Source organism: Phasianus colchicus, chromosome 2, assembly GCF_987193195.1.
Source record: "Phasianus colchicus chromosome 2, bPhaCol1.hap1.1, whole genome shotgun sequence".
NCBI lineage: Eukaryota > Metazoa > Chordata > Aves > Galliformes > Phasianidae > Phasianus > Phasianus colchicus.
The window spans coordinates 38,052,866-38,077,517 of record NC_143437.1 but is presented as its reverse complement, the minus strand read 5'-3'; the positions used below and the strand labels follow the sequence as shown (position 1 = coordinate 38,077,517).

The 24,652-nt window shown below is 46.0% G+C and overlaps 1 long non-coding RNA gene across 2 annotated transcripts in view; it reads right to left on the bottom strand.

The window, feature by feature from the left end:
• Positions 1-743: 743 nt before the first annotated feature.
• The window catches only part of LOC116228244 (uncharacterized), a 31,648-nt gene continuing 7,739 nt past the window's right edge, over positions 744-24,652 (bottom strand). For both annotated transcript variants that reach the window (XR_016464203.1, XR_016464204.1), the window contains exons 2-3: positions 8,825-8,962; positions 744-7,269 (exon numbers count right to left, since the gene is read on the bottom strand). This is a non-coding gene — a long non-coding RNA (uncharacterized LOC116228244). The remainder of the gene's footprint in view (positions 7,270-8,824; positions 8,963-24,652) is intronic.

Here is a 24,652-nt window from a genome sequence, read left to right as displayed (position 1 = left end):
GCCTGCTTTTCCTTTGACACACTGAAAGCACTTGGTGGACTATTTTGCATCTTGGCACGAACACATTCATATTTGAAGAGGAGAGCCACCAAGTGCAATGGCAGCAGTTTTGGTTTGCAATTTTGATGGGGAGGTTTTTTATAAGAAAGACTTTTCAGCTCTCAAGCAATGAAAAATCATGGCTGATCACAAATACTACCCTTTCTCAACAAATTCCAGAGTCTGTTAAAGGACAGTCATAACCCAAGCACAGTAGAAGCAGCTGAAGGTTCGTTGACTCATCAGCAGTATCAGTAGTATACAGATTCAAGCTGTTGAATTATTACTTTTAAAAGGCACCTTTCCCCCTATTGCCCTTCCAGATCCCCAGAGTTTTCTGTCCAGATAACTAAAAAAGAGTGCAAATTTCAGGCTTAATTGTAGACGTCTTAGTGGCTCGTGCACAGAGGAAGCAGATGGGAAGCTAATCTTCCTATGAGTCTTCTGTTATCAGTGAAGATAGACCAGTACTTCTTGAGGGCATTTCAAATAAGGAGCTTCACAGAGGTGCTCTGAACCATTCCCCACAGGAGCCTCTTACTCTCTGCCAGGTAGCCTGAGGCTCGCCTTTGTGGAAACCTCTTTAGATCAAGTTTCTTTGGGCTGACACTGAGGTTTGCTGTCAGGCCAAGAAAACCTTCCTTCATCTGCTTCTACTCAAGCAGCCCAAGCCTGCCCCAAAGGCAATAAATAGCATCCTCTGTTGTAAAGGCCTAAAATCTGGATCAGCACCAAACACTGAATGTTATAAAGAAAGATCGTCCTACTTGATGGAGCAGGCCTACAGCCCAGGGGAACTTTGAAATCTCCATCCTTGGAGATATTCAGAATGTGCCTGAGCAAGGCCCTGAATATTCTAGTCTCAATGTGAAGCTAGCCTTGCTCTGAGCAGGGCTTTCAACAAAGCAACCTCCAGAGCATGTCCCATGGTATAGATTTGAGCAGGAAACTCTACAGAAACACAGTATTATATTGTATACATTTCTTCTTGCAGAGAGAGCATTAGGAAAAAAAAGTACAGGACAAACAGAGGTGGCACACAGCTCACCTAAGGAAGGCATAAATTAGGTAGTGCAGAGATGTGTGCAACCCAAAACCTACCCAAAGCAGAGCCAGTAACCAAACATTCCACTGCCAGCAGCACTTCCTGCAGCCACCATGACTGCTGCTTAAATGAAGGCTGCTATCTCAGATAACCACCACCTCACAAGATGTTATATGGCCAGCAGTGAGTCTGAGGACTTAAAATAGGCAAGAATACTCAAGATCTGAAAAGCAAATGGTCCTCATGGGGCTGTCACTCTCCAACTGTTAACTCTTAAAGTTATTGATTTCAGAATTCCTAGGTTTACAAGCTTCAGGCTTCATGGTTATTTTCAGTCATTGCCAAAATGCATGCATTTTCCTCGGACTCCCCCCCTACTAGCCTCATCAACGTTTTCTGTCAGGAAACCCATAATTTATACTCTCCTGGCACGGACATGATATTTCATCAATGTTGCCAGCAATACCAATTTCCCTTCCTTACAGTTCTATTCTGAACTGTTTTCCTTTCTCTTGCCCCATATTTCTCAGTAAACCAATCAAGCACAAATTCTAAGTCTTCCAGTTTCCCTCTTTTCCCTCCCACAAGTCACTGATGTCTAACCACAGACATCTGTGCTTCTTTTCAATAACAGTGGATGTAGTTGCCCTATAAAGCATACACATGACAGCACGGGGAAATTCCACACACGTTTTCTCCATCTGAAGATATACTGGTTCATATGTTACATTTATATTGGGTCTGGATCGTGTCCTACCATCATTCTGCAAGGAGAAATCCCAAGGCAGTCAACAGCGGCTTTGCAAGCAGATAAATGACAGAACTTGGCCCTACAAGCGGAATATCGTATGATATATTTCCTTTTCTGTTTGCCAAATTGATGTTAAGAAGGGGTTATGCACTAAGACAGTCATCGTAAGTTTCAGAAATAATCAGCAGCCATTTTTACTGAAACCTCAAAAAGCACAGCAATTAATCAGAAATATCACTGCTTTTTCTGTGAAGTTACAGTGGCTTCCATTTTACTGGCATTGCATCACATAGCAACTTTTCCAGCATGGGAGCTTTGAGGTCACTAGTAATTTATGGACAAAACCCTTTTTACTCTTTTCTTTTCATATTCTTTTATCTGGGTTTTCTGAAAATACACAAACAAGCAATGCTCAGACATGACATAACTGAGCGGCAGATCCAAGCCCCTGCTAGGTTCCAGTGTCCTCTGTAGTCCCAACCAGATGTGCTGCATTACGGACTGAGTCATCCCCTTGGAGGGTGGCTGGGAAGGATGTAAGTGCATTGAACGATCTGTTCCACAGGGGCAGACATGCTGAACTGAAACGCAGATAAGATTGACGTTTTAATGTGAGCGCGCTCTGCGGAGGAACAAAGTCAAAGCAGCAGTCCAGGCTCTCCAATGGCAACTGCACTGAAGGGGAATATTAATGCAGTTACCACATCTGCATCTCATTTTCCTTCAGTGTTTCCTGGTCGTACTGAGATCACCCGCTGGAGAGTGACATAACAGCATGAGCTGATGGGAAAGCATCTTGAGATGCAGGACAAGGAAAATATATGCAGAATACTCAAATAAAGCAAGGAGAGAGGGAGGTGAGGTGACCAGCATCCACATTTTCCATTTACAGAGAATGATAGAAGACGTATGTAAGACACCTCCCCACTTCCCATAGAGGCTTTTGCACACATCTGGAACCGTGGTTGTGCCAGGCTTGGCTTTTAGCCATATTCTTCTATCATGGTCCTGCATTGCCTCTGAGAGCTTTCTGTGGCATACAGATTCACTCCTCCTGCCAGGGCGCTAAAGTGCTAAAGCACATCATTTGCCCGTGTGGAGGTTGTCAGAACGTACTCTGCAGTCATGTCTATGCAGACTCAAGTGAACGACCATGCATGGTACTGCAACAGCACAGCAGCTCTCAGCTCCCTCAGACAGTTCTAGCAAGACATCCCCTAGACTGGCTCTGTGCCTTCAGGGAGGATTAAAATGCAAAGGGTTGAAGCCATTTTCTTCTAAATGACTGTTTAGAGTTCAGTGCTCCTTAGATTCATGATGATATGCGTATTACCCTGACTTGCTTGAAGGCATGCTTGTTATCAGGCCATAAGTCTGCATGTGTCAAAAGTTCACAAGTGGTGACCTAATTACCTGTCTCCAACGGCAGGGGCTGTGGTATCTGGCAGGCAGCTCATGCAATACCTTAGCACTTAGGTCAAGGCACTAAGGCTTCTTGAATTGCATGTTTTAATTGTATCTGGTTTTGTAGAAAAGTCATGGACAAAAAATTAACTGCAGCAATGGAAGCAATCTGGGGAGTTTTAAAGATTTCTGTTGGATTTTGTCACATTCAGCAATGTGCTGGCTTGAGTTGCAATTGCTGGCTATGCTCCCGCTGGGTTTGACAGGGCAGTCCCTTATATTGCACCAAAATTGGCATGAGAATGGAAAAAAGTGATGAGCCATATTTTCCTCCCACTCCCAGGTATACGGTAAGAAGCCTCTCTGAATCTGAAGGAATTATGACTTGGGGGCACAGTGCAGGCAACAGGGATGCAGGGCGCTCTGCCAGCAGTGGACACAGGAGCAGCCTGGCTGGAGATAGCAGTGCATGTCAGGAACCCTGAGCTCTGCTCCACCTCACTGTTTCTCCTGAACGGTGAGAAACCTCACATTCAGATCTAATCAGTGCACAAACATGCTGGCAGGGGGCCATGCACAGATAGAGCATTTGGGAAGCAGCATCTTCAGGAAGCAGTGTCTTCCGTCTTCAGGAAAAGGCACGTAACACTGTCCTACACTACCCACATCCTTCACTCATCAGCTCTATCTTCCCCAAAAGGTGGACCACCAAAGACTTCTTCAGAAGCAGATACAGATGGTGGCTCTTTGCAGCCTGCCCATATTGTTGGCAAAAGACACCAATGCTGAGATGAGACCTCCTGAGAAAGCATGCAGTCAGCTGGGGGAAACTAGTGATATGATGAGAGGTAATGGCCTCAAGTTGCACCAGAGGAGCTCCAGGTTGCATATTAGGAAACATTCCTTCTCAGAAAGAGCAGTGAGGCACTGGCACAGGTTGCCCTGGGAGGTGGTGGCGTCACCTTCACTGGAGGTGTTCCACATACACGTGGATGTGGCACTGAGTGACATGGTTAGTGGCCATGGTGGGGCTGGGTTGATGGTTTGACTAGGTGATCTTAGAGAGTTTTTCCAATCTTAATGATTCTATGAGTCTATTCTCTGTTTCTCACTCTGCAAGCATTTCTCTTATCCATGCTCATATCACAACTGCAGATCTGCCTCTTCGAGAAACAGGGCACAGCCTATCACTCACTGGGGGTCAGGGTGCAGTTGTTGTGGGTGAGATAAGCCTCAGACTTTTTTTGGTTCTTATACATTTCTTAGTGGTTAAATAAGCTGGAATCTTTCCAGCATATTTTTACATGTTTTGATAGACCAGTATCAGGAGTGAAGAGGTGCAGCACAAATTATGAGCAATAGATCAATATATTGATTAAATACCTGGAGCTTGTTTTCACTTTCAGACCAGCTAAGCACAACTAGCAGGTAATAAATCAGCGGCAATTAAAGGTCTACAGGAATTTTACTGGGTGGAAGTTCAAACTCCCAGACTTAATTCCAGTCCCAAGAACTCAGTCTCACATTACAGCTGTAAGAATTTACTCTTCCTATTTCCATCAAAGATGACAGCAACCATACTGGAGGCAGTGATCCAATGGAGCTTCTGCTACATGGGCAGCATGAATCCCAGCAGTAGTTGCACTATCAGTTGAAATTTCTGTAAGTTTTGACCTCACCAAACCCCAGCTTTACCATATGTCAGAACACCAGTCTAAGCTCTGTTTGGAGTTTAGCAACTTCGCCTTTCAAATGACAAAATCCCTCATAGTTCTGTCTCTCAGCATTTGTTCAAAGTTGCTAGTGCATCTTTTTGCAAATTCTAAATTCCGATACAAGGAAATTAGCCATTGTTCTCCTCCAGCATCCCAGATTTGGCGCTATGAGCATTCAAAAATAACATGAAGTTATGGCCAGCTGTGAAAATAGCTAAAGAAGTTGCAGATGTTCCTAGGGGAGCTACTGAAATATTTTGGCACCTTTGCTCTGTCATTAGAAACAGAACACGATTCTCAGTTAGAACAGCAGAGTGAGTTCAAGGGGAAGAGGAAAACAGGAAAGCATTTAACAGTGCTAACAGAGATTGTGGGTTCAGCCATATAAAAAGTTTTCAAAAGCACCAAAGTGAATCCAGCTCCTGAACCCCATACCCTACTGTGGCTGTGCTATGTCTTGAGCCTCAGTAGGCGGCTGCAGAGAAGGCAGGGTTGCAGTGAAAGCCTTTACTTGAAACAAGAGTTGGCGCAAGAAAGATAATGCAGCAGGCAAGGTACAGTGCTTTGACACATACACTGCCGTGGAGTAAACTACTTCAAGTAGCTGTTTCAGTCTAGCTCAGGTGTCTGCAAAAGACACTATTGTACTTCGAGCTAACTCCACTATTGGCAGTGGGGATATAGCCTGAGACTCAAAGGAGGCTAAGTAGCTTATAAAAACATAAATAGAGGGCCCTGCAGGCACCTTTGAAATGTTTACTCATAAGAGCAAGGGCTGGGCAATTCTGCATGTTGCCGAAAAGTGTAAATTACTTTGCCTTAGGCCATCCAGGAGGAGGATCATTCCAAAAGCGAGTACTTCCCACCCCCAAATTCTTTCATCTTTCTCTGCCTGCTTCTTTTTGGCCCATCTCTGGTTTTCCTCTTCTTTCCAAGTGCTCCAGGAAACTCTGAAGGATTCAAGGGTTCTGCCCTAAGTCACCCTCCGGGAAAGAAACACGATACCTAGCCAAGTTGGCAAGGAAGATACACTCAAAGTCATATGGCTCAGAGATAAGGAGGTGAGTGGATCAGTCATTGTGTGACAAGGTAGCACTGGAAAAACATGGGGCTTACCCATTCACAAAAGTCTGCCTTCAAAAAGGAGGCAGGGCCTTGGAAAAGCAGCAGTGCATGCTAATGCATTACCTGGGAATGGGGAACTCTAGTCCCTGCAACCAAACACAGCTGCACAGAAAGCTGCTGACACACACTGTGATATACACATGAATCGTCACTGCAGAAATAGCTGAACGATACATCTTGTGCTACAACTCAGCAATACTCCCCAAGTTAACAGCTGGGCTGACATTAATTATAAATCCTTTTCCCTTTTACTCATCTCTAATAGGTCATCTAATCTATGCCAAACAAATTGCAGAGCTTTTCAGCAAAACAGATTGTCAAAAGCTCTTTCATCTACTAGAGAGGTTTAAATAATTGGACATTTCTACTGGAAAACTAATCTCTGATCTAATAGCTGTCACATAGCTGAAAATTTCATTTCGTTCAATGTTCATTTCTGCCCAGACAGCTGAGCACCATGCTGTATTCTCCACAAACAAAATGTCCATCCAAGAAAAAAAGAGGCTGTTGCATTCAGTACAGTATTCAAAATCTTGATGTGCCACCAACTATGCATGACAAATGCTGGAGAGGAACAAAGTCTACAGGAAGAGAAGAGCGTGCGTGCTTTGGAGAGGCGGGGGGGCCCAGCCTGCAATGTTCAAGCCGAGCTCCAATTTTTCTCAGCATTCCTGCATTTTTGGATGGAAGTTATTGGTCTGTGTGCATTTCTGCGGAGAAGGCAGGGAGGAAGGGAGGGAGTCTTTTCTTTTTCCCAAACAACATCTCAGCCCGTCTTGGACTCATCCACCAACATCTAACAACCAAAGACAAACAACATCACAGCTCCACGATACTTAAGCTTGATTGAATGACGACAATTCCATGTTAAAAAAAAAAATGAACATCAGAGCCTTCCACAGCTGCATCAACATTATCTATAAAAAAGCATGACACTACATGAAGGTTTGGCTGTGCAAGCCAAGAACCTAAAACAGCCAGGGCTTGGAGCAAGGCCATCACTGAATTCTCGTGTAAAGTGATTCTGCCATATTGCTGACTTTCCACTGAGGTTTTCCACAAATTAACAGCTGTAGCAGACTCCCAGAAAACAAAAACTCTTTCCAAGTCTTTCTTCTCTGAAAATGTTGTTTCTTCACTTTATTCTTCCCCATATGGAAGGAGAGAGGAGGAAAAAAATCTGAACAGCCCTATGAGACAAAAAAAAAAAAAAAAAAAAAGAGAGACTGTGAGAAAAATTAATCACAAAGATTGCCTGGAAAGAGAGTGGTTATCAGTAAAATTACACCAGTGGTGGGCTCATTTTTTCTTTTCATTATACCAGCATGGTGGGATGGAGAATCAAGCCCAGGGAAAATATTTCTGGAGCAGCCCTTATGATTTATGATCATCTCAGCCATTCTGACAAGATCAGAAGAGCGCTGGATTCTTTCCAGTTGAGCACCACCAAAGGCCAAATCATTCCTATTTAGGGAAAAACAAAACTTCCCTCTGCTTCAGTAAGAATAGTGTTTGGCATGAAGCACAGAGAAAACTGCTTCATTTCAGCTAGCCTGCTGAAGTGAGTTGAGACAGAAAGGTGATACCAGGCTGCCATGGATGGCTTCAGATCGCACTCTTTTCTCTCGATTTAATCTTGGACATCACTAGATACCACATAGGGTGATACAGAGGGATTCATTATAAATGACAAAAAGCCCTCTTAACCCAAAAGTTATTTGATTTTCTGTGTGCACAGATGGCTGTTGACTCACTAGAGGCAGGGACGATGGAACTAGCAGACTGGCAGGAGCACAGGGACTTGTGGCATTAGAAAACAGATTCACAGGGTGGATTGCCTTCTGAAGAACTATGAGCTACAGTGTAGTAATAAGCAACACTGCACAGAGATGGGGCTTTCCAGCTAGTGGACTGATGGGTATTACCAGCTTGTGAATACCAATATGATGCAAAGATGTGGCTTGTTCTGGGTACTTGGGTGTGACACCCGACAACAACACAGAGTGCTTTAAAGAGAAAGCAACAGAAGGCATGCAACATCACCCCATCATGTCCCATGTGGCACTTGGCAGTGCCTCACAAGTTGTCAGCTGCCTATGAGCCTTGATGCACTGCTCTCACAAGCAATGTCTCAAACCAAAATGATCTTAACTCTCTGTACAGAGAGAGAAGAAAAGTGTTGCTGACCTCCTGCTTCCAGAGTGAAGGGGGCTCAAGAGATGTATCTTCATGCTTTACCTGCATTGGAGGAGAAACCCGTTCCATATTCTGGAGCCTCCTTGTTATAGCAGGGACAGCAGTGGTATCAGGAATCTGTTACCTTAACCTCTAGTTCACAAGTCCCCACAGTCTGGATTAGTACTGACCAAAGTTCCTCCCATACTGATGGCCATCTTGCACTTTACAACCCCGTGATATGCATCAAACTCTTATGGGACTTACGCCCACTTCACACAAAAGCTAAAGAAACAAACCATACCCTTTTAAATACAGCCACTGGCTCTGAGTGGTAAAAACAAAAAAAAAAAAACAAACAAGCAAACAAACGAAAAAAACCAACCTACAAACAACACCAGAGAACAAATAATCTGATCATTTTTTCCTGAGTGAAAAAAAAAAACAGCAGTTTCAAATACCGGTTTAATGGTGAGGGTCTCATCATGCCCTCTAATTGTTTCCAAGGTTTGATGTGAGTATTTTTGGCAGTGGGTTTGTCATGAATTGGCACTTATTTTGTTAACCTACCTGTGGCAAAACTGCACCCTCCCTCTTTGTAGACCTGGCAGAAGCATGAAGATTACTCATTGCAGGTTTCCAAGAAGCTCCTGAAGCCAGTGCTCAGAGTTTGCATAACAAGCATTGTCGACAATCCACCTACAACAGCTTAAAAATACAGTTTTGAATGGGTGAGAGAGGCCGGGAGTTCTCAGAAGGACTAGTCAAATTCAGGATTTTATTAATAGAACCGGAGGCGTGCTCATGAAGAAAAAAAAAATACCACCCTCTTGTTATCTTAGCTGTCATCAGCAGTCACCTTTTCAAAAACAGACAGGCTAGAGGCAGAGTATTCCTGTAGACGAGCAAACAAAGATGCTGCATAAAAACATGAGAGCAAAATGGTGAGCAGCAGCGCCAGGGATCACTGCTCAGGTCTCCATATTGAGAAATGTTCTGTGCACAGCTGCCTGCTTTGCGCATGCTGCTCTTGCTTAAATGACCTCTTTTTTATTTTTTTTTTTTAATACAGTGCCATGCATTTCACCCATAGAGAGCTAATTGCCAAACAAAGGGAGCCCACCAGCACATCGCACATGATGGGCCCCAGTGCTCTCTCCAGCCAAATAATGTAATTATAGGAATCGTGGTACACAATAGGCACTCCCTAAAACAGCAGATTAAGTAATAGGGGTGGGTGATGGATGTCAGCAAAGGCAGGGAGCACCGCAGCACAGTGCACCAAGGCTGATGGGAGCTTCTCCACAGGCCAGAGGGATCAGCAACATGGCCGCCCCTCACCAGGCCTGCTCCTGACAGGGATCCCCCGCAGGAGGTGCTAAGATGGATCTGCACAGCAGAAGGCTGACCCTTTAGCCCAGAAGGATGGAGCACCACCTTCTCCAGGGCCTCTGGAGGATGGAGAGACATGGGGTCTCTTGGGGGTGATCACAAGAGCAAGGGGGATGTCACCAAGACATGTTAAAACCTATGCTCTGTGTAAGTACCGACGCTTGCAGTCTTGTCTCAGCCAAATCCCCAGCCTGCGAGGTCCGCCGTTAACAACAATCCCTGCAACTTTTTCAGCCTCTCTGTTTACACAAGCTAGAGCTTTCATACATAAAACTCTTAAATGAAAACATTAAAGAGCAGCTGGCGCCTCTTGGAAAACTCATAAAAAATCTGTTTCCAAACAGCGTAGCTTCTATATGATAAATTTCTATATTTCTCACTCCTCTCATTCTTTATTTCTGGAGACATTTGCATGAAAACAGGAACTTTGTTTATTAAAGAATTCATCTGCTGCTAATTTACCACCTGAATCCAGAGTCTCCCGGGTGTGTGACATCATGACTGCAGGCTCTGGAAACGATCATGAAGTCACCAACAGCAGGCTTGGACAGGAGAGTAAACAGCTAGAAGACAGATCCTCCTTTGCTGCCAAATCCAGAGATCCTTATCCAGTTTTTCCTGGAGTGATATCCCATTGACTTCAGTGGGATATTGACCAAAATAAGGCCATCAGCATTTGATGTTTTGGCTGTTCCTCCCATCCTGCTCCCTCCTCCATCAGGATCTCACCCCCTGCAACAAGTCTGGGACACTTGCCCTGGCACAATGCCATTGTTTCTCAGCCCTGTGTCCTCGACCGGCTCTCTACAAGTGGAAGAAAGAAAACCTGGGGGAAAAATGTCTCATCTCAAGTGCCGCCTTCCCCACCATGCATCCTAAGACAGCACTGAGCCCTGCATGTGGCCAGCTGGGGGGAGCAGGGCTGCCCCATGCACAGCCATAGGCAAGAGCAGCAGTACCAGAAGCTGGGGGTGGGAGTGGGCACCTGGAGATGAGTTGCAAACACCTTTGCAGACAGTCTACTGGACGGAAAGATGTGTTTCACGTACAAAGTTAGAGAAAAGGAACACAGGAGCTGAAATGTCTCCTCCTGTCAGGACAAGAACACATTGCAAAGATGTCATTTTCAGAACAAATCCAGCAATGTTAATCAGATCTATGTTTTTCACCTCCTGCTCCGTGAAAAGCATGAGAAGATGAATGTAAGCTTAAAGAGCTTCATTAGAACTGTTTTCACGTAAAAAATGTCTGCCACTGTGGAAGCCCTCCCCTGTCGCCACCAGGTGTGCACAGTCAATATAAAGTGTACAGGCCAAATATCATCCTCTTTTCAACTGACATCTCTCTGTGTGACTGCTGCAGAGCTTCAGCATTGCAGCAGGGGATGTAACAGCCCTCCATGAGCAGCACTCTCCCTCTATCAACCTGTACCAGCCAGCTGTTTGCCTTCCTGCCGTCCTGCCTTGGGCCAGGTCAGCCTCTGCCAGGCTGTGAAATGCAAATGTTATTGGGCAGATATCCAGAGATGTCTGAAGGTCTATATGCCTTTGAGAATGGGATGGCTAAGTGGGAGAGCCTGATGCTGCTTGGGAAAGGTAGAGGCAGAACACAGGACCTTACAGAACTTCCTCAGACCACCTTTTTACACCGAGCTTGAAAGTCTTTACATATATAGTGCTATATCTTCATTCAGTGCTGGTATTGAGATCATGAACTGAGTACGTGTCTCATGCTAGTAGATAATAGTTGGCATAGCAGACAGCAAAGAGAAAAACAACAGATGTATTTATATTCACAACATCAAAATTCCCCTCTTTGCAATGACTTGGACTTGACTGAAAAACCACCACGAATCTGCCCCTTGGTCACAGTGCTCCACTTGCATGCCCCGAGTTGGACTTGGTGGCTGGGACATGCTGTCTGGAAGGGGGCAAGGCAGTGAGCCCAGCACAAGCAGCATGTGCCTGCCCTCCCCCAGGCCACCATCACATCCTGTGGCCTGCCACACACCGCCAGCAGGTCCTGTGCCCCACCAGCGTAGCCTATAGAAACTTCACCATCCAGTTTTCTTCAGTTTAGTTTATTGTTACTGGCCAAACCATTCCAAATGTTTTCCTTGGAACTCGTCTGCAGTCCCATCATGCCATACTTCCTCTGCACAGAGTAGATGTTATTTACCAGTTCTGATTATTTTGGAGAGATGTTCAGGTTTTTTTGAGGAAAGGATAATATATCGAAACTGATTGTATTGGCTGCTTTACCTATTTTTTCTGGATGACTCTCACTCTCTTTGTATAAAATGTGAGATATGAGCCCAGGCAACTTTTCAAGAAGGGCACAATGCCACTCTCACATGCAACTTGTATAATGGAGCTGTCACCTCTGCCTTGCTAGGCATACAGCTCAAGGAAATATAGGCTCACTGAGGAGAGGCATCCCAGCTCCCTGGTCAGTCACCCAGAGCACACCCAACCAAGTCAACAGGAGCAAACAATTAACAGCAGGAAGAGCTGATAAAGCTCCTTTGGCTACTATCTACCCCCCTAACCTACCACCTGATAGTACGACTGAAACCTGACAAAGAAGGATTACCTTCATTTCTTGAGGAGAGCTTTGAGAATACAGGCAAAGTGTAAATATTTTGGTGCAAGTGTCTCTGACTCACCGTGTCATCATTGTATTTCTCAGAGCCACTGGCTTCATCCTCTATCCTCAGCCCATCCCTTAGGACAGTTCACTCCAGGAGCTCTGCATTTTCTCATAATATCCCTAATATTCTCCATAAGAATTGGCATTGTTCACTACGGAGAGAGAGGGAGAAGAGCCCTCCCCCCTTCTGCCTTCCAACTCTTGTTTTTCCATTTCCTTACTTTCAAATTGTAGTATAGCAAATGTTCAAGGTCTTCCTCCCACCTGCTTCTCCAAGGCGGTTTTAAATTAGCCATGATTTCCTTCTCTTCTCAGCTTCTCATTTTTTCCAGAGCCTGTACTATCAAAACCTAGCACCCTCCTTCCCTTTTTGTTATTCGAGACAGCCAAGCATCATACTGTTCATTCATTAGGACAATTCCGCCCACTCCACAGATCCAGAATTCTCCACCTCTGCTCTGCATAAATGCTTTCATCCACATTAGTCTAGCTCTTACTTCCAGCAGCTGCTTTTTACTTTTTTTTGTCTTTTCAGTGAACAGCCCTTCCCAGTCTGCAGGGCTGCAGAGTCCTTCTGAAGCGAGTGCTTTCCTGCAAAGAGGATAGACCATGGCAACAAAAGCAAAGGCTGCTTGCTGGAAAGCCCATTTGTTCATTCTAGTATTAAAAAAAAAAAAAAGAAGAAAACAGAAAAAATTGCCTCTAATTCCAAGGAGGTCCGCCCTGGCCCTGTGTTCTGAGTACCTTTACAGCAATGAAAATTACAATATCACTGATATTAATAGCAAGAAACAGCATCAGCTCAACACACTACAACTCCTTTTCTCCCACAGTGCTCTCCAAATGACAAGAGAAACTTCAAATTAAGCACAGAAGACCCCTTCCCCAGAGGGAAGCTGGGCTGTCTGGCATGGGCTGGGATGTAATGAACCCCAGCTGCTGAAGGCCATGGGGTCATGTGTCCCAGATTGGCAGCTTCCCCTGGTATCAGAGAAGACCTTGGGAGAGAAGGTCCCCTGCCTAGCCTCAGAGCAAATTGACTATATCACTTTACCGGAGCCTTTTTGCTTCTCATCATTGCCCTGAACTGCCTCCCACCACCTCGGAGACTCACAGACACCTCCCACCTCCTACTTCTTCTCTCCCATCTCTGGATTTTCACTCTTCAGACTCTTCTCAGCTCCTCACTTCATTACTGCCGTTCCCACACAAGGATCCAGGAGCCATAAACAGATTAACCTGTGGAAGATCTGAAACTGTCCCAGCTTTAAAAAGCCACAAATGTACTACAGTCTGTGAGTGATGCGCAATGCTACTGCAGCAGCAGCATGTTTAGCCTTGAGTATTATAGGGGCTAAACTTGCGTGACTTTTAAAATCCCATAGTGCATGTGTGGCACAGAACTGTTGCACTGCAATTTACTCCAAATTACTGCTCCCATTTATCTATCCAAAGCCTTGGCATCTTGCTGCCCCTACGCTCCTAAATCACTCTTTTAACTCTCATTATACTCTCCTCATTTAATTTTCCAGCTCTTCAAGCAAATCCTCACAGTAATGATGTCTGCATATCTCTGTATTCTTATTTTCCAAAATGCTGCCCCCATCTCACAATCATGTTAGGGCACAGAGCTGAAATGCCATGCCAGAAAAAGCAACCAACATTGTTCTGGTACACGCAACAGTCAGCGTGCCCTGCTGGGGAGCCCACAAATGTGTTATTCATATCCCAAGTTTCCTAGCCAGAACAGTCCTGTTCCTTCCCTTGTCCAAACCACAAAGACAAGAACTTCCAGCCTATCCAAAATCTCGCAAATCTTGGGATCAACATGGAGATACAGAAGGGAAAAGCAGAAAACTACCCTCACTTACATGCAATGAATAGCTGCAACACCACAGTTCCCTTCTTTTTTCTGTTTGCCTGCTTCACTGCTTTGAAAAATCCTTCTCACCGTAGGCTTTTGTCCTCCAGGTTAGAGGAGCAAAGGCACACAGCACTCTTCTCTGATGCTGAGTGGTGACCATACACTTCAAACCCATGGTGTGAGAGCTCTTGCAGCCACCCAGCCACAGGCACCAGACACAGCGCAGAGATACATCTGCCCAGGGCTGGCATCTTTGATTTAATCATTTATTTTGAATACACTGTTCTCCTTGCACAAACACCTCTCCCCACAAGGACCCGTGACCTTTGCACTTTTCTGATGACTTCATCCACTGCACTCCGCTCCCACAAGCTGTAGGTCAGGTATCAGGTGACAGGCTTGACCCAAACTGTCTGACAAAGGCTTCTCATCTGCTTGGCATGGCATTCTGAGAAATCGATTCACAGGAGTGTCAGTGCTGCATTACATTCAGTAGTGCTTCCCAGGCAGCCCATGAAAGACATTCTCACCTCACCTGAGGTGGGCTTATTGACCCATTCAGCAGAAACTCTGACACTGAGCATCCTCAGTTCTACACGCTCTGGAGGCAAACCTTCCACCTGGCTACAAGCCTGATCCCTAATACAAAAGCAAATGGTTTCAGTTTTGCAGAGTTGCCTTCCCAACATTTTCCATAGGCATTTAATTCACACCAAGCTTCCTCCCAAGGAACAGCAATGCCACCTCATCCCAGTCTCAAAGGACACTGCAGCTGCTGAGTTCTTCAGCACTAGTAGGCCCATGGAGGCAGGTACAGACACACCTACAAAAGTGCCACTGCCAGCCAGTGACACCTATTTTCCCAGTTTCTTAAACCTGCACAATCTTCCAGTCTTTTCCCCACCCACCAGCCCTGGTATGATTGAAGATCTGTTTGTGGTAAAGGCCAGTAGATCAGCAAATGTTAAAATGGAAACCTACAGATGCTTTTGGTGCTAATATCTGAATAAAACAAAGGCTTAAACAAGGCTAGACATAGATTGGCTGAGGATCAGACCAAAGATAGAAGAACTTTTTGAGTACTTTGAATATTTCAAGGTACATCCGTCACTAACTGAAGACAGGCTTGGTTCATTGTTCGAGATATATTGGAAGTGCAAAAGTGAGTATGAGAGCTGAAAGCACCATAGAAATGTGCTCTGAATGATTGCACTATCCTGACTGTGGACAGAACTCAGTACAGGGAGACATAAATATATACATAAAGTCAGTTCAGAGCTGGCTGGCTGCTTCCAGCTCGACTGCAGTGCCCCAGAAAGCGCCATTCTGGGACATCCAGAGATGATGGAGGCTCTCTGATATGAAAATCACTTTGTAGTGTTGCATTTGTGGTCCACAGAGTCCCTCTCGGTAGAATTTCTCCTATGCATGATTTTTTCAAAGCTGAGATTTATATTCAGCATATATTCCGACTGTTGCTTCACGACACAGATGTTTCGTGCACGCCTTTTTTGGGTGCATGGAAGTACCCCTAGGCACAGGTCTCCTCCGTCTCCTCAAGCATCTGAAGCATCCACGTGCTGTTTCACCCCACTGGAGCCCTGGCACAGCATCCCTCCCAGCGCTGAACGCCAGCCCATCCGCCATGCAGGCTGCTTGCAGAGATAAATGCCTCGGCATTTTGAGACAGAGCCTTGTCAGTTAGCCCAATAAAAAAAGCCCTACATTCATTTATTTCACTTGCAGGCTCACTGCTTAGTCAGCTGTTAAAACAACGTGTAAAACCTTTGCTAAAAGAGCTGTGGTAGAAAATAGCTGATCAGTAAGTCTGAAGTGTCAGAGCTGTCTGGGTAGGTGGAGGCACTAACAGGAAAGCAGGAAACCCAGTCTGTAAGCTTAGAGCTTGTGGAAAGGAAACAGTTTCCATTCAGCACAGAGATTGCAGAGCAACACTGTCATGAGGGCTGGAGGCAGCCAAAAGTCATTTTCTCTCTCCCAGTTTAATGATTTCTGGTTGCTGCAGCTCGGCACTCCTGGGAGGAAGCGTGGGCAGCCTGCACTTAATGCTGCTCATTGTTCTGACTATTACAGTACAGGGAAGGGAGGCAGAGGATCTATAAACGTATTTCACACAAGTGCATGTGAAATAACCCGAATAAATCACCCCGTGAGCCTTTTTTTTCTTAACAGCCAGCCTGCTACCTTTGACACCGGCCACAATTAGCACACTAACTTATTTACGTGCCATAAATCCACCGTGCACAAAGACCTGCTGTCCTGACTTTTCACCGCAAACCTGTGAGCTTTGGTTACATCAGGCTTCCCCCTTCCTTACAAAGAGTTTCAGTAGCTTGTGGCAGCGCAGAGGCGGATCGCACAAGGGCTGCATTCTCCTCCCCGGCCACCCCTGGGCTGGTGTGAGGCGGTCTGCCCTGATGAGATCTGGGAATGGATCCCACACATGGATCCGGCTGGAAAAATGAGCTGTGCTGAGGGCTGGGGGTTAGGTCCCCCCGGAGGGATCGCCTCAACACCCCCCACCCTGGCAGCTGCAAGGGAGCTTTCAATTTTAATCACAAATTATTTTCATGGCAGCCCACAGTAAAATGAAAACAAGCATCACAAGGCAGAGAGGCCTTGCTGGGGTTTAGAAGTTTCGTGCTACATCCTTCAGGGGTTCAGTTCCAGGAAAAGCAAACAAGCAGCTCAGATGAAGCAGACACAGCTCTGAGCACTGTGAGCACAGGGTGCCACCAGCCCCTCGTGCACTGCGGGACGTGCGAGTGCTCAGCTGCACACATAGCACTGCGGGCTGTGTCCATGTGTGGCTCATTAAACGTCACCACAGCAGCACAGCACACCCCTCCCTCTCACTGTCCCAGCAGGCAGATCTCCTGCAGACAGCGTGTGCTGGGTAGGCTAGGGGTACACCGTGCATGGGAAACCAAAACTAAGGTATGTTGGAGCCTGTGGCATGCAAACAGCTTGTTCAGGACAGCATAGACGTGGGTGTGCAGGCACCTGGCAGTGTGCCTGTGCTCCCATCCGTATAGACCGCAGCTCACCCTATGCTCTGGGTGCTACTTCCATCAGGTACCCCCTCCTCTGGGGATGATGGGATACTTTTCAGCTCCTCAAACTACCACCCAAGGATCAACCCATGCCTCCACGCCTCCCATAGCCCTGTGAAAACAAACTGCTATGTTTTTTGGGTAGAGTAAAAGGGACAGATTTTTGCCCACACACCACGGCTGCGTGAATGACTGAACATCCCCACTCACACACAGCCACAATCATCATGCATTGCTTTCAGGTCCCATTTTTTCCACTTCAGTCCAAAGGAAATAACCTGCAGTTCAAATCATGCCGCCTGCTAGCCAAGAAAGGCATTAAGAACGGGTCATACTGAGCAGAGGAAGCAAAGGAGGCTGCTCTGGGCACTGCAGCAAACTCCCAGCCTCTTCCCAAGCAGAAAAGGGCAGAGGTGCCAAGTAGACCACCACTCCATTTGCATTTTCCCCACTGACTGAAGTTTCCACCCACATACAAAACCATACTCTAGGTGAATATATTTCATTTAAAAATCCCATCACTTATTCCAACCAGATGAAAATGGAACATTTTGTACCAGATAATTTGGTCTGTATATTTTTATAAACAAAACTGTTTTGCAACAAGCGTGGTCCTATCAAGACCATTTGTATTAATAAAATGGTATTTTTGTAATAAAAATATTCTTTGGCAAAGCGTTCGCCTGATTTTATTAGCACCATTAAGAATCCTCTAGCATTTCCTTTTTTCTCAGCAACTTGCGAGGAGGTATGTTCAGAATTTCATTACTTGAAAATGAGGCAATAAATAAAACAAAAAATAAAGAGTAATATGTACTCCAATAATGGCTTCCTCTTCAAAGCTTCAGAGCAGTTTGGAAGAAAAAAAAAACACAACAAAAACAAAACAAAACCCCAAAACCATGATTTAACCGTCCCTCTCGTAATGCAGCTATGCCCTCTTTTTATAGCTGGAAGGAACATCTCCTGAGAGAGCCTCTGCTCATTTCAGATGTCTGCGTTCTGAGTGCCAAGATCCTGATTGACCACAGTTTATTATGCTTAGACTCAGCGGATACAACAGGTACTCAGTGCTTGGACCAAGCGAGACACCGGCATCTCAGCTCAGCTCTCCTAGACTACTGGAAGCTGACGATGATCTGGGCTGAATTTGGGCAAACCAGAGGCTGGGCCTGTGCTCGCTCCCAGCCCCAGGCTTATCCGGGAATTCTAGCGCTCAGCAGGCAGGAGGCAGCACCCACTGCCTCACACCAGTCTTTCCCAAACACACTCGGGCTATTTTGTATGTTTTGTTAAGCAGGAAGAACCACATTAACCGCTTGATCGACTCCACTCTTTTGTCCATTTACACTGCATTCCCGTTGGTCTACATTTAAAGATAAAGAAGAATTCTTGGTATTTAAAAACTTTTTAATGCCTTCTCATGCCAAAATTGGCAGACATCTCTGCGGCTACAGAAGAGGCAGGAAAGCAGGACTGGCTCTGTGGAAGAATTGTTTCTTTCATTTTCTTCCCACTTTAACATGGCTGATATTGATTTTAAACCTTGTTGGCACTCCACAGTAAGAAGAGTGACAAATCTTCTTTCATCCAGAAAAGTATCAAATGTGTGTAGCTCCAATTTTAAAGCAGCCCCATCAAGTAATTTAGTTCCAAAAGGGATGATGGCTTTCCTGGCAGCACAGGATTGGCCATATCAGATGCAGCGGAGCACAGGATCACAGGTCTCGCTGCTTCATTCCATCAACGACCCTTGTTTCATCCTGTGCTTCAGGGGAAGATGAAAGGCCTCTGTAATGCATCCTAAGCTATAACCATATGGAAAAATCTTGTAGAATGTAAAAAGGATAAGCAAACATGGCCCTACAGAAATACTGGGACACTACAGCATTCATTTCTAAAATCCCAAAGGGATTAAAAGAGCAATTATAGTGCCCTTAATTTCCGACAGTAGGGAAGCATTTTGCTGTTACATGCTATATGTAGTGATAAAGGCTTTTCAGCACAAAAAAAAAAAAAAAAAAACCAACATAGAGAACGCCTAGATGCCTTGGTGCCCAAACCTGCAAAAACCCCAATTCTTAACTGCTACTGTTTGCTATGCAGGCAGGCAGAATCTGCCTGTACCTTCAGTATTGTACAATAACAGTAACCATAAAGATTCAGAATGAGCACAAGGACCAATGAGACCATTAATAATAGCAATAAATGCTGTTCTGCATGAGAAAAACACTTACCCAAGGAATAAAAAAAGTCATTTTAGAATACGTTATGTCCTCTGTGAAATTCCCACCGCATTTGTACAATACGGTGGCAATTATGAAGCAGCTTCCCATCTCAGCAAACACCCCCTGCAATCAGACGTTACTCAGGGCATCAGCTCCAAGCAGGGCTGCTCCTGTGCTGCAAACCCCCCACTGCCCTCAGTCGCACAGTTCTGCAGCTCATTCCTTCTCCCCCCAGAGGTAAACGCAGCTCTGACCCTGCCTGCTGCTGGGGTTACTCCTTTGATGGAGAGCCCCCGGGCTGCCGTGCTGTGCTAAGTTGCTGCAGGATGTTACACAGCTCAGCACCCACCGTGTTATGCAATGAGAGCCTACCCCCGGCAGGCAACTTAGGACTGTGTCAGACCGGCATGAAAACAAGCCTGGAAGCTAAAGGAGAGAAGATTAAAGCAAAGCAGCAGCATGTTTTTTAATTGTTCCTTAGAATTTCTAATCTAGTTAATGGCCCTTCCAGCCCATCTTGTGTAAAGAAACGAGCATGTGGCATGTACTGAAGGAGGATCAACACTGACACACCAACAGATGCGCTTATTGGCACAAGAGACTGGATTAGTTTTTGGACCACGTTTTTCACTCGCTTGCTAGCCAGCAGCAACTTGCTTTTTTGGAGGCAACAGGAGGGATCAAACAATCACTGCAGAGGGATATTAGTTCCCTGGCACTTAATCTTCTTCCATTACAGATTCTTTGCTCCAACAAGAGACAAGGCTGCCGTTCCTTCCCTCTGACTCACTGGCAATCCTTCATCCATCTCTGTTTTGCTGCTTTGGAGATTTTTTTGGCTGGAGTATGATCAGCTCAGGCTGCTCTATTATTCTCTGTCGCCATATTTCCAACACTTGTTTCTCCTTCATCACTGCTCCTCACAGTGGAAGCTTGAAAGTTATCACAGTACTCCAAAGTAAAATACATCCAGCACCCAACCTAATGCCATGCTGTTCGGTGTACCTGCTTGAAGTGAGTGCCTCGTGTTGCACAGCCCCGGGCATGTGTGGTGCCCGGCTGACTGACGGGGGAGGCAGCTGGTGGTTGACAGCATATATAGAGCACCAACTCCATTCTTTCCCCTCGGAAGACCCAAGCACTGGTGACAGACAGAGCACTGCTGGTGGGAGGAAGACCAGAGAAACATAGTTTGACTGAATGCTGGGTGGCTGGAGGGGATGAGTTGCAGAACTCCTAGAAGTTTTGCTGGCCACTGGAGCTAATGTCTCAACAAACAGCATTTGAGGTGTTCCTGGCTGACAGAGTCCCAGACCCAACTGCCATCCCATGGTTTTGGCTGGCTCCCCAGGAGTGAGGACCCTCTATTGAAAAATGCAGGCATGAATGGCAGCAAAAGGCTCTGTTATCCTTTCTGCACCCAGAGCAGAGAGGCACCAGTCCTCCACCAGCCCTGCAGACCCAAACTCCAGTTCAGCAGGGCAACAGGGGTGGTGGAGAGCACACATCCAATTCATGACTGCCAATAATAATGATTCCCTATGAAGTTCAGTGATGTTTTCTTGTGCCAGCCGTAGCTAGCTATCTGCCCAGTAACCTGAAGGATTTGCAGCATGGCACAGGGAGCAGTAGGCTTCAGACTCCTCCTGGTGACTCACTGTGCTCACCTGGAGCTCCTCCTGCATTTGTACAAGGGGCAGCTATGCATCTTGAGGTTGCACAGTGATGTGGACTGGAAAGCCCCCCAAAAGCCAATTCCTTCCTCACCAGGGATGCCGCTCTCTAGAAATATAATAATATACCCTCCCAGAGCTCCCCGCCAAACACAAGTCCATCGGGAGGAGAAGATACACTGGACAGTAAAATACTGTAACTGTCTGTTAATGCCATTTGGGATGCTGTTGAAAGAATTTTGGAACAAGCATGAGACTTTTTGGATGCTCAAACACTGAATGAGTCAAAAAATCATCTGTGTCCTACAGAGAAACATTTTAGAAAACAAAGCAATTGGCTTTGAGCAACATGATGTAACCTTGGTTTTTCCTCCCCTTATTGTAAGTGCATCTCTGGGTGTTTGCTTTTAAAGCTGTATCCATTAATAATGTGCCTTTATATTTATTTAGAGATATGTAAAACAAGGAGCGCTTATCCGTAGCCCCAGGCAACCCAACAATTTTAATATATAAACAGCTGTATAAATGAACCTCATAATTGTCCAACAAAAGCTTCAGCAACAAAGAACCCCATCTGCACGCCATCTCTTCTCAGGATGCTCAAAATTCAGCATCCACTTCAGCAGCCAAGGGGAATAGGAATAAGCAAGCTTTCCAACGGAACCAGCTCAGGTTATTGCAGATCAAGTGAAGGAACAAGGTGTTTGCCTTTTCTTAACTTAAAAAAGAAAAAAAAACCACACCCGCAAATGGAAAAACACGGGCCAGATTTTCAAGCAAGCTCGGCACATTGCCTGCTTAAATTACACTCACATGCAAGTGCATGCAAATGCGCCGTTCCCCTGGTCATCTGCCTGAACTGCATCCACATTTTCCTCAAATGCCTCCTTTGAGCACAACACGACACGCACAAGCAGCCTCCCCAGCCGCTCAGAAATCAGAGCATGGGTGCACTGTGGGAGCAGAGGAAACACCTGCATTCCTCTGCAGCAAAAACGCAGCTGAAATAATGATGAGTCTGACAAAAGCCTGACTGAGCACAAAGGGCAGGGTGCTGGGACTAGAGAGCTGAGGGGCTCTGCTAGCTCCTTTTTAGGGGGGGGATCATCACCCCCTTATGCCTTTGCCTGCATTATAGGTGGGGAAAAAAAGCCAGGTAAAAATAAGCAACCATTTTCAGCTTGTGCTGCAGTCCTCAGATGGGCACTAAGCACCACTGCTGGAGCCCACGCAGGGCTGCTGCACTTAGCTTCACTGTGTGTTGCAGAATGTTGGGAGATGCAACAAGGAGTGGCGTGACATCTTTCTTTCATGGACAGCAAACGTGCCCCTGTGCGGGGCCAGCCACTGCTTCAGGCTGAGCTCTGCTCTCCCTTCTGCTCTCCTCTGGCAGGACAGGTCTGGGGGAGCCCTCTTTTCCCAGGGAGATGCTGCTAGTGTCCTGGCCAAGCATCATGGCCCTGCATCCAGGAGAGTAGAGATCAGCAAGGAGGCCTTTCCTCCATCTGAGAGCTGTTTTCCTGTCTGGAGTTATAATAAAGCACCTCAAGAGAGAAGAGGTGGAGAATGCTTGTGAGCTTAGTCCAGACATCATGTTTTAATCTTCCTCCCTTCACCTACTCGATGCCAAAAGGAAAATATAATAAACTCAGAAGGGTCCTTCCTGGTGGAAAACCCCACTCCTCCCTTCTGTCCACCCTTCTGAGAGGAAAAGCCCCACGAAGATCTCCTTGCGTGAGGGGAGGAGGGCTGCTTTGCCCCTCCAGCTCTCCTGGCATTCAGAGAGGAGCAGAGGCCCATGCTCTCCACTCAGACAAGTCCCCACTCAGAACAGCATCGCAGCGCCTTGAGCTCATCCCTGAGCACAACTCTTCGAGTCTGAACAGCTCTGCTGGCTCCTGCCTTGGGCAAGGTTTCAGTTTCCCTGTGGCTTGATGACGTGATTTGGGCAGGATTTATGAGACTTACAAAAAAGCACAATTAATTCTAATGGGCAATGGAGCAGATTTTTTTTTCCTTGCTCTCTTTTCATTGCTGGCTTCTAGGACCAAAGCAATGAGTTGGCAAAAGCCTGCCATGCTGGCTGAAGCCTGAATTTTTAGCCAAAAAGCTTTGCTCCAAGTCTAGTTAAATTAATTTCCTAACGTTTCTAAAATATTTTCTTTTCTGTAAGATAACTGAGGAACCATTAACATTGCAGTTGAATAGCATTCAAAATGCAGCATTCCGTGTCCTGTTGGCCAACCCCATCTCTGCCAGATCTCCACAGCAGCTGCATCCCCAAGGAAGAAGCAAAGGCTATGCCCCAGGTGGTAAGGAGAGGTGATGGTGGGATAGAAATGTGCCCTCTAGCACAGTGGGAATGGGACACATGCAGGTACCTGCTCTGTGCTCAGGGAGTGGATGAACACAAACCCAAGGCAAAGGAGTACAACCTTTGCTTGAAACCATGTACCTGCAGAAGGCAAAACCTGGATCTCAGCTCTGCACATCTCCACGTCTGTTACCTCCACAATCACCAATAACTCACTGTTCTGGATCTGTTTTAGCTGTGCCATTTCAGGTAAGACAGGCTGCTGTTTGCTAGGTAAATCCAGCTGTCAGCAGGGATCACACTGCGCTCTGCCACACACGTGCACATTCCCCTCACGTGTGCCCACATGTATCCCATGGAAACTTTAACTCATTTTCTTACTCCTAAACAAAGACTGGACAGAAAGCACGTGGCTTGGTTTTACCTGCAGGGAAATGCTACAGCATCAGCAAAGTGTGTGTGACAGGGCTGATTTCCTCACAAAGGCATGCTTTGCCCATGCTCAGCAGGCAGTGTGAGGAGGGTGGCAGCCCACATGGGTTATTTGTTTCTTGCTACATTTCTGAAAAAGAGAGGGAGAAGAAAAACAAAACCAAACCAAACACACACATACACACACACAAAATACACACAAAAAAAGCTCTTCAGACTAGCACAAGAGGAAATGAAAAGGGAAACTTTGAGATTTCTCATCCCTGCAAAAAGCCCCGCAGCCAGTTGCAGCACTTTGTCATCACAACTGCTCAGCTTGCGGTCGGCAGCACCGCCATCCCGTCAGGCCTTGCACCGGCCCAATCATTATATCAATAAGGAAGTACAATCACTTAACCACAAAGCCAGCTTCTTTTCTAAGCCCTCGTGTTGCCTCAGAAGGCTTTCAAACAAGATGCTTTCCTGTTTTTGAAACCGGGCATCCGTATGGTTTGCAGGTTACTCAAACGACCTTATCACTTGAAGCAACCCTTGCATGTATTTCAAAACTGCTTACTACGGAGCTCCCTTCCCCTCTCCACACATATCTATTTACTCACAGGGATCCTTATTTACAGTATCTTCTTGCCAAGTGCTGACAGAGAAGAAAAAGCCCTTGGTTACACATTAAGCTTTATCACTAGGGTGTTTGTGCCAGACCGCGTCCAAGCACAGCTCGCTGACCGGCCTCACCTTTGGGCACACCATGGGAAGGTGCCCACTGCACCACATTTGC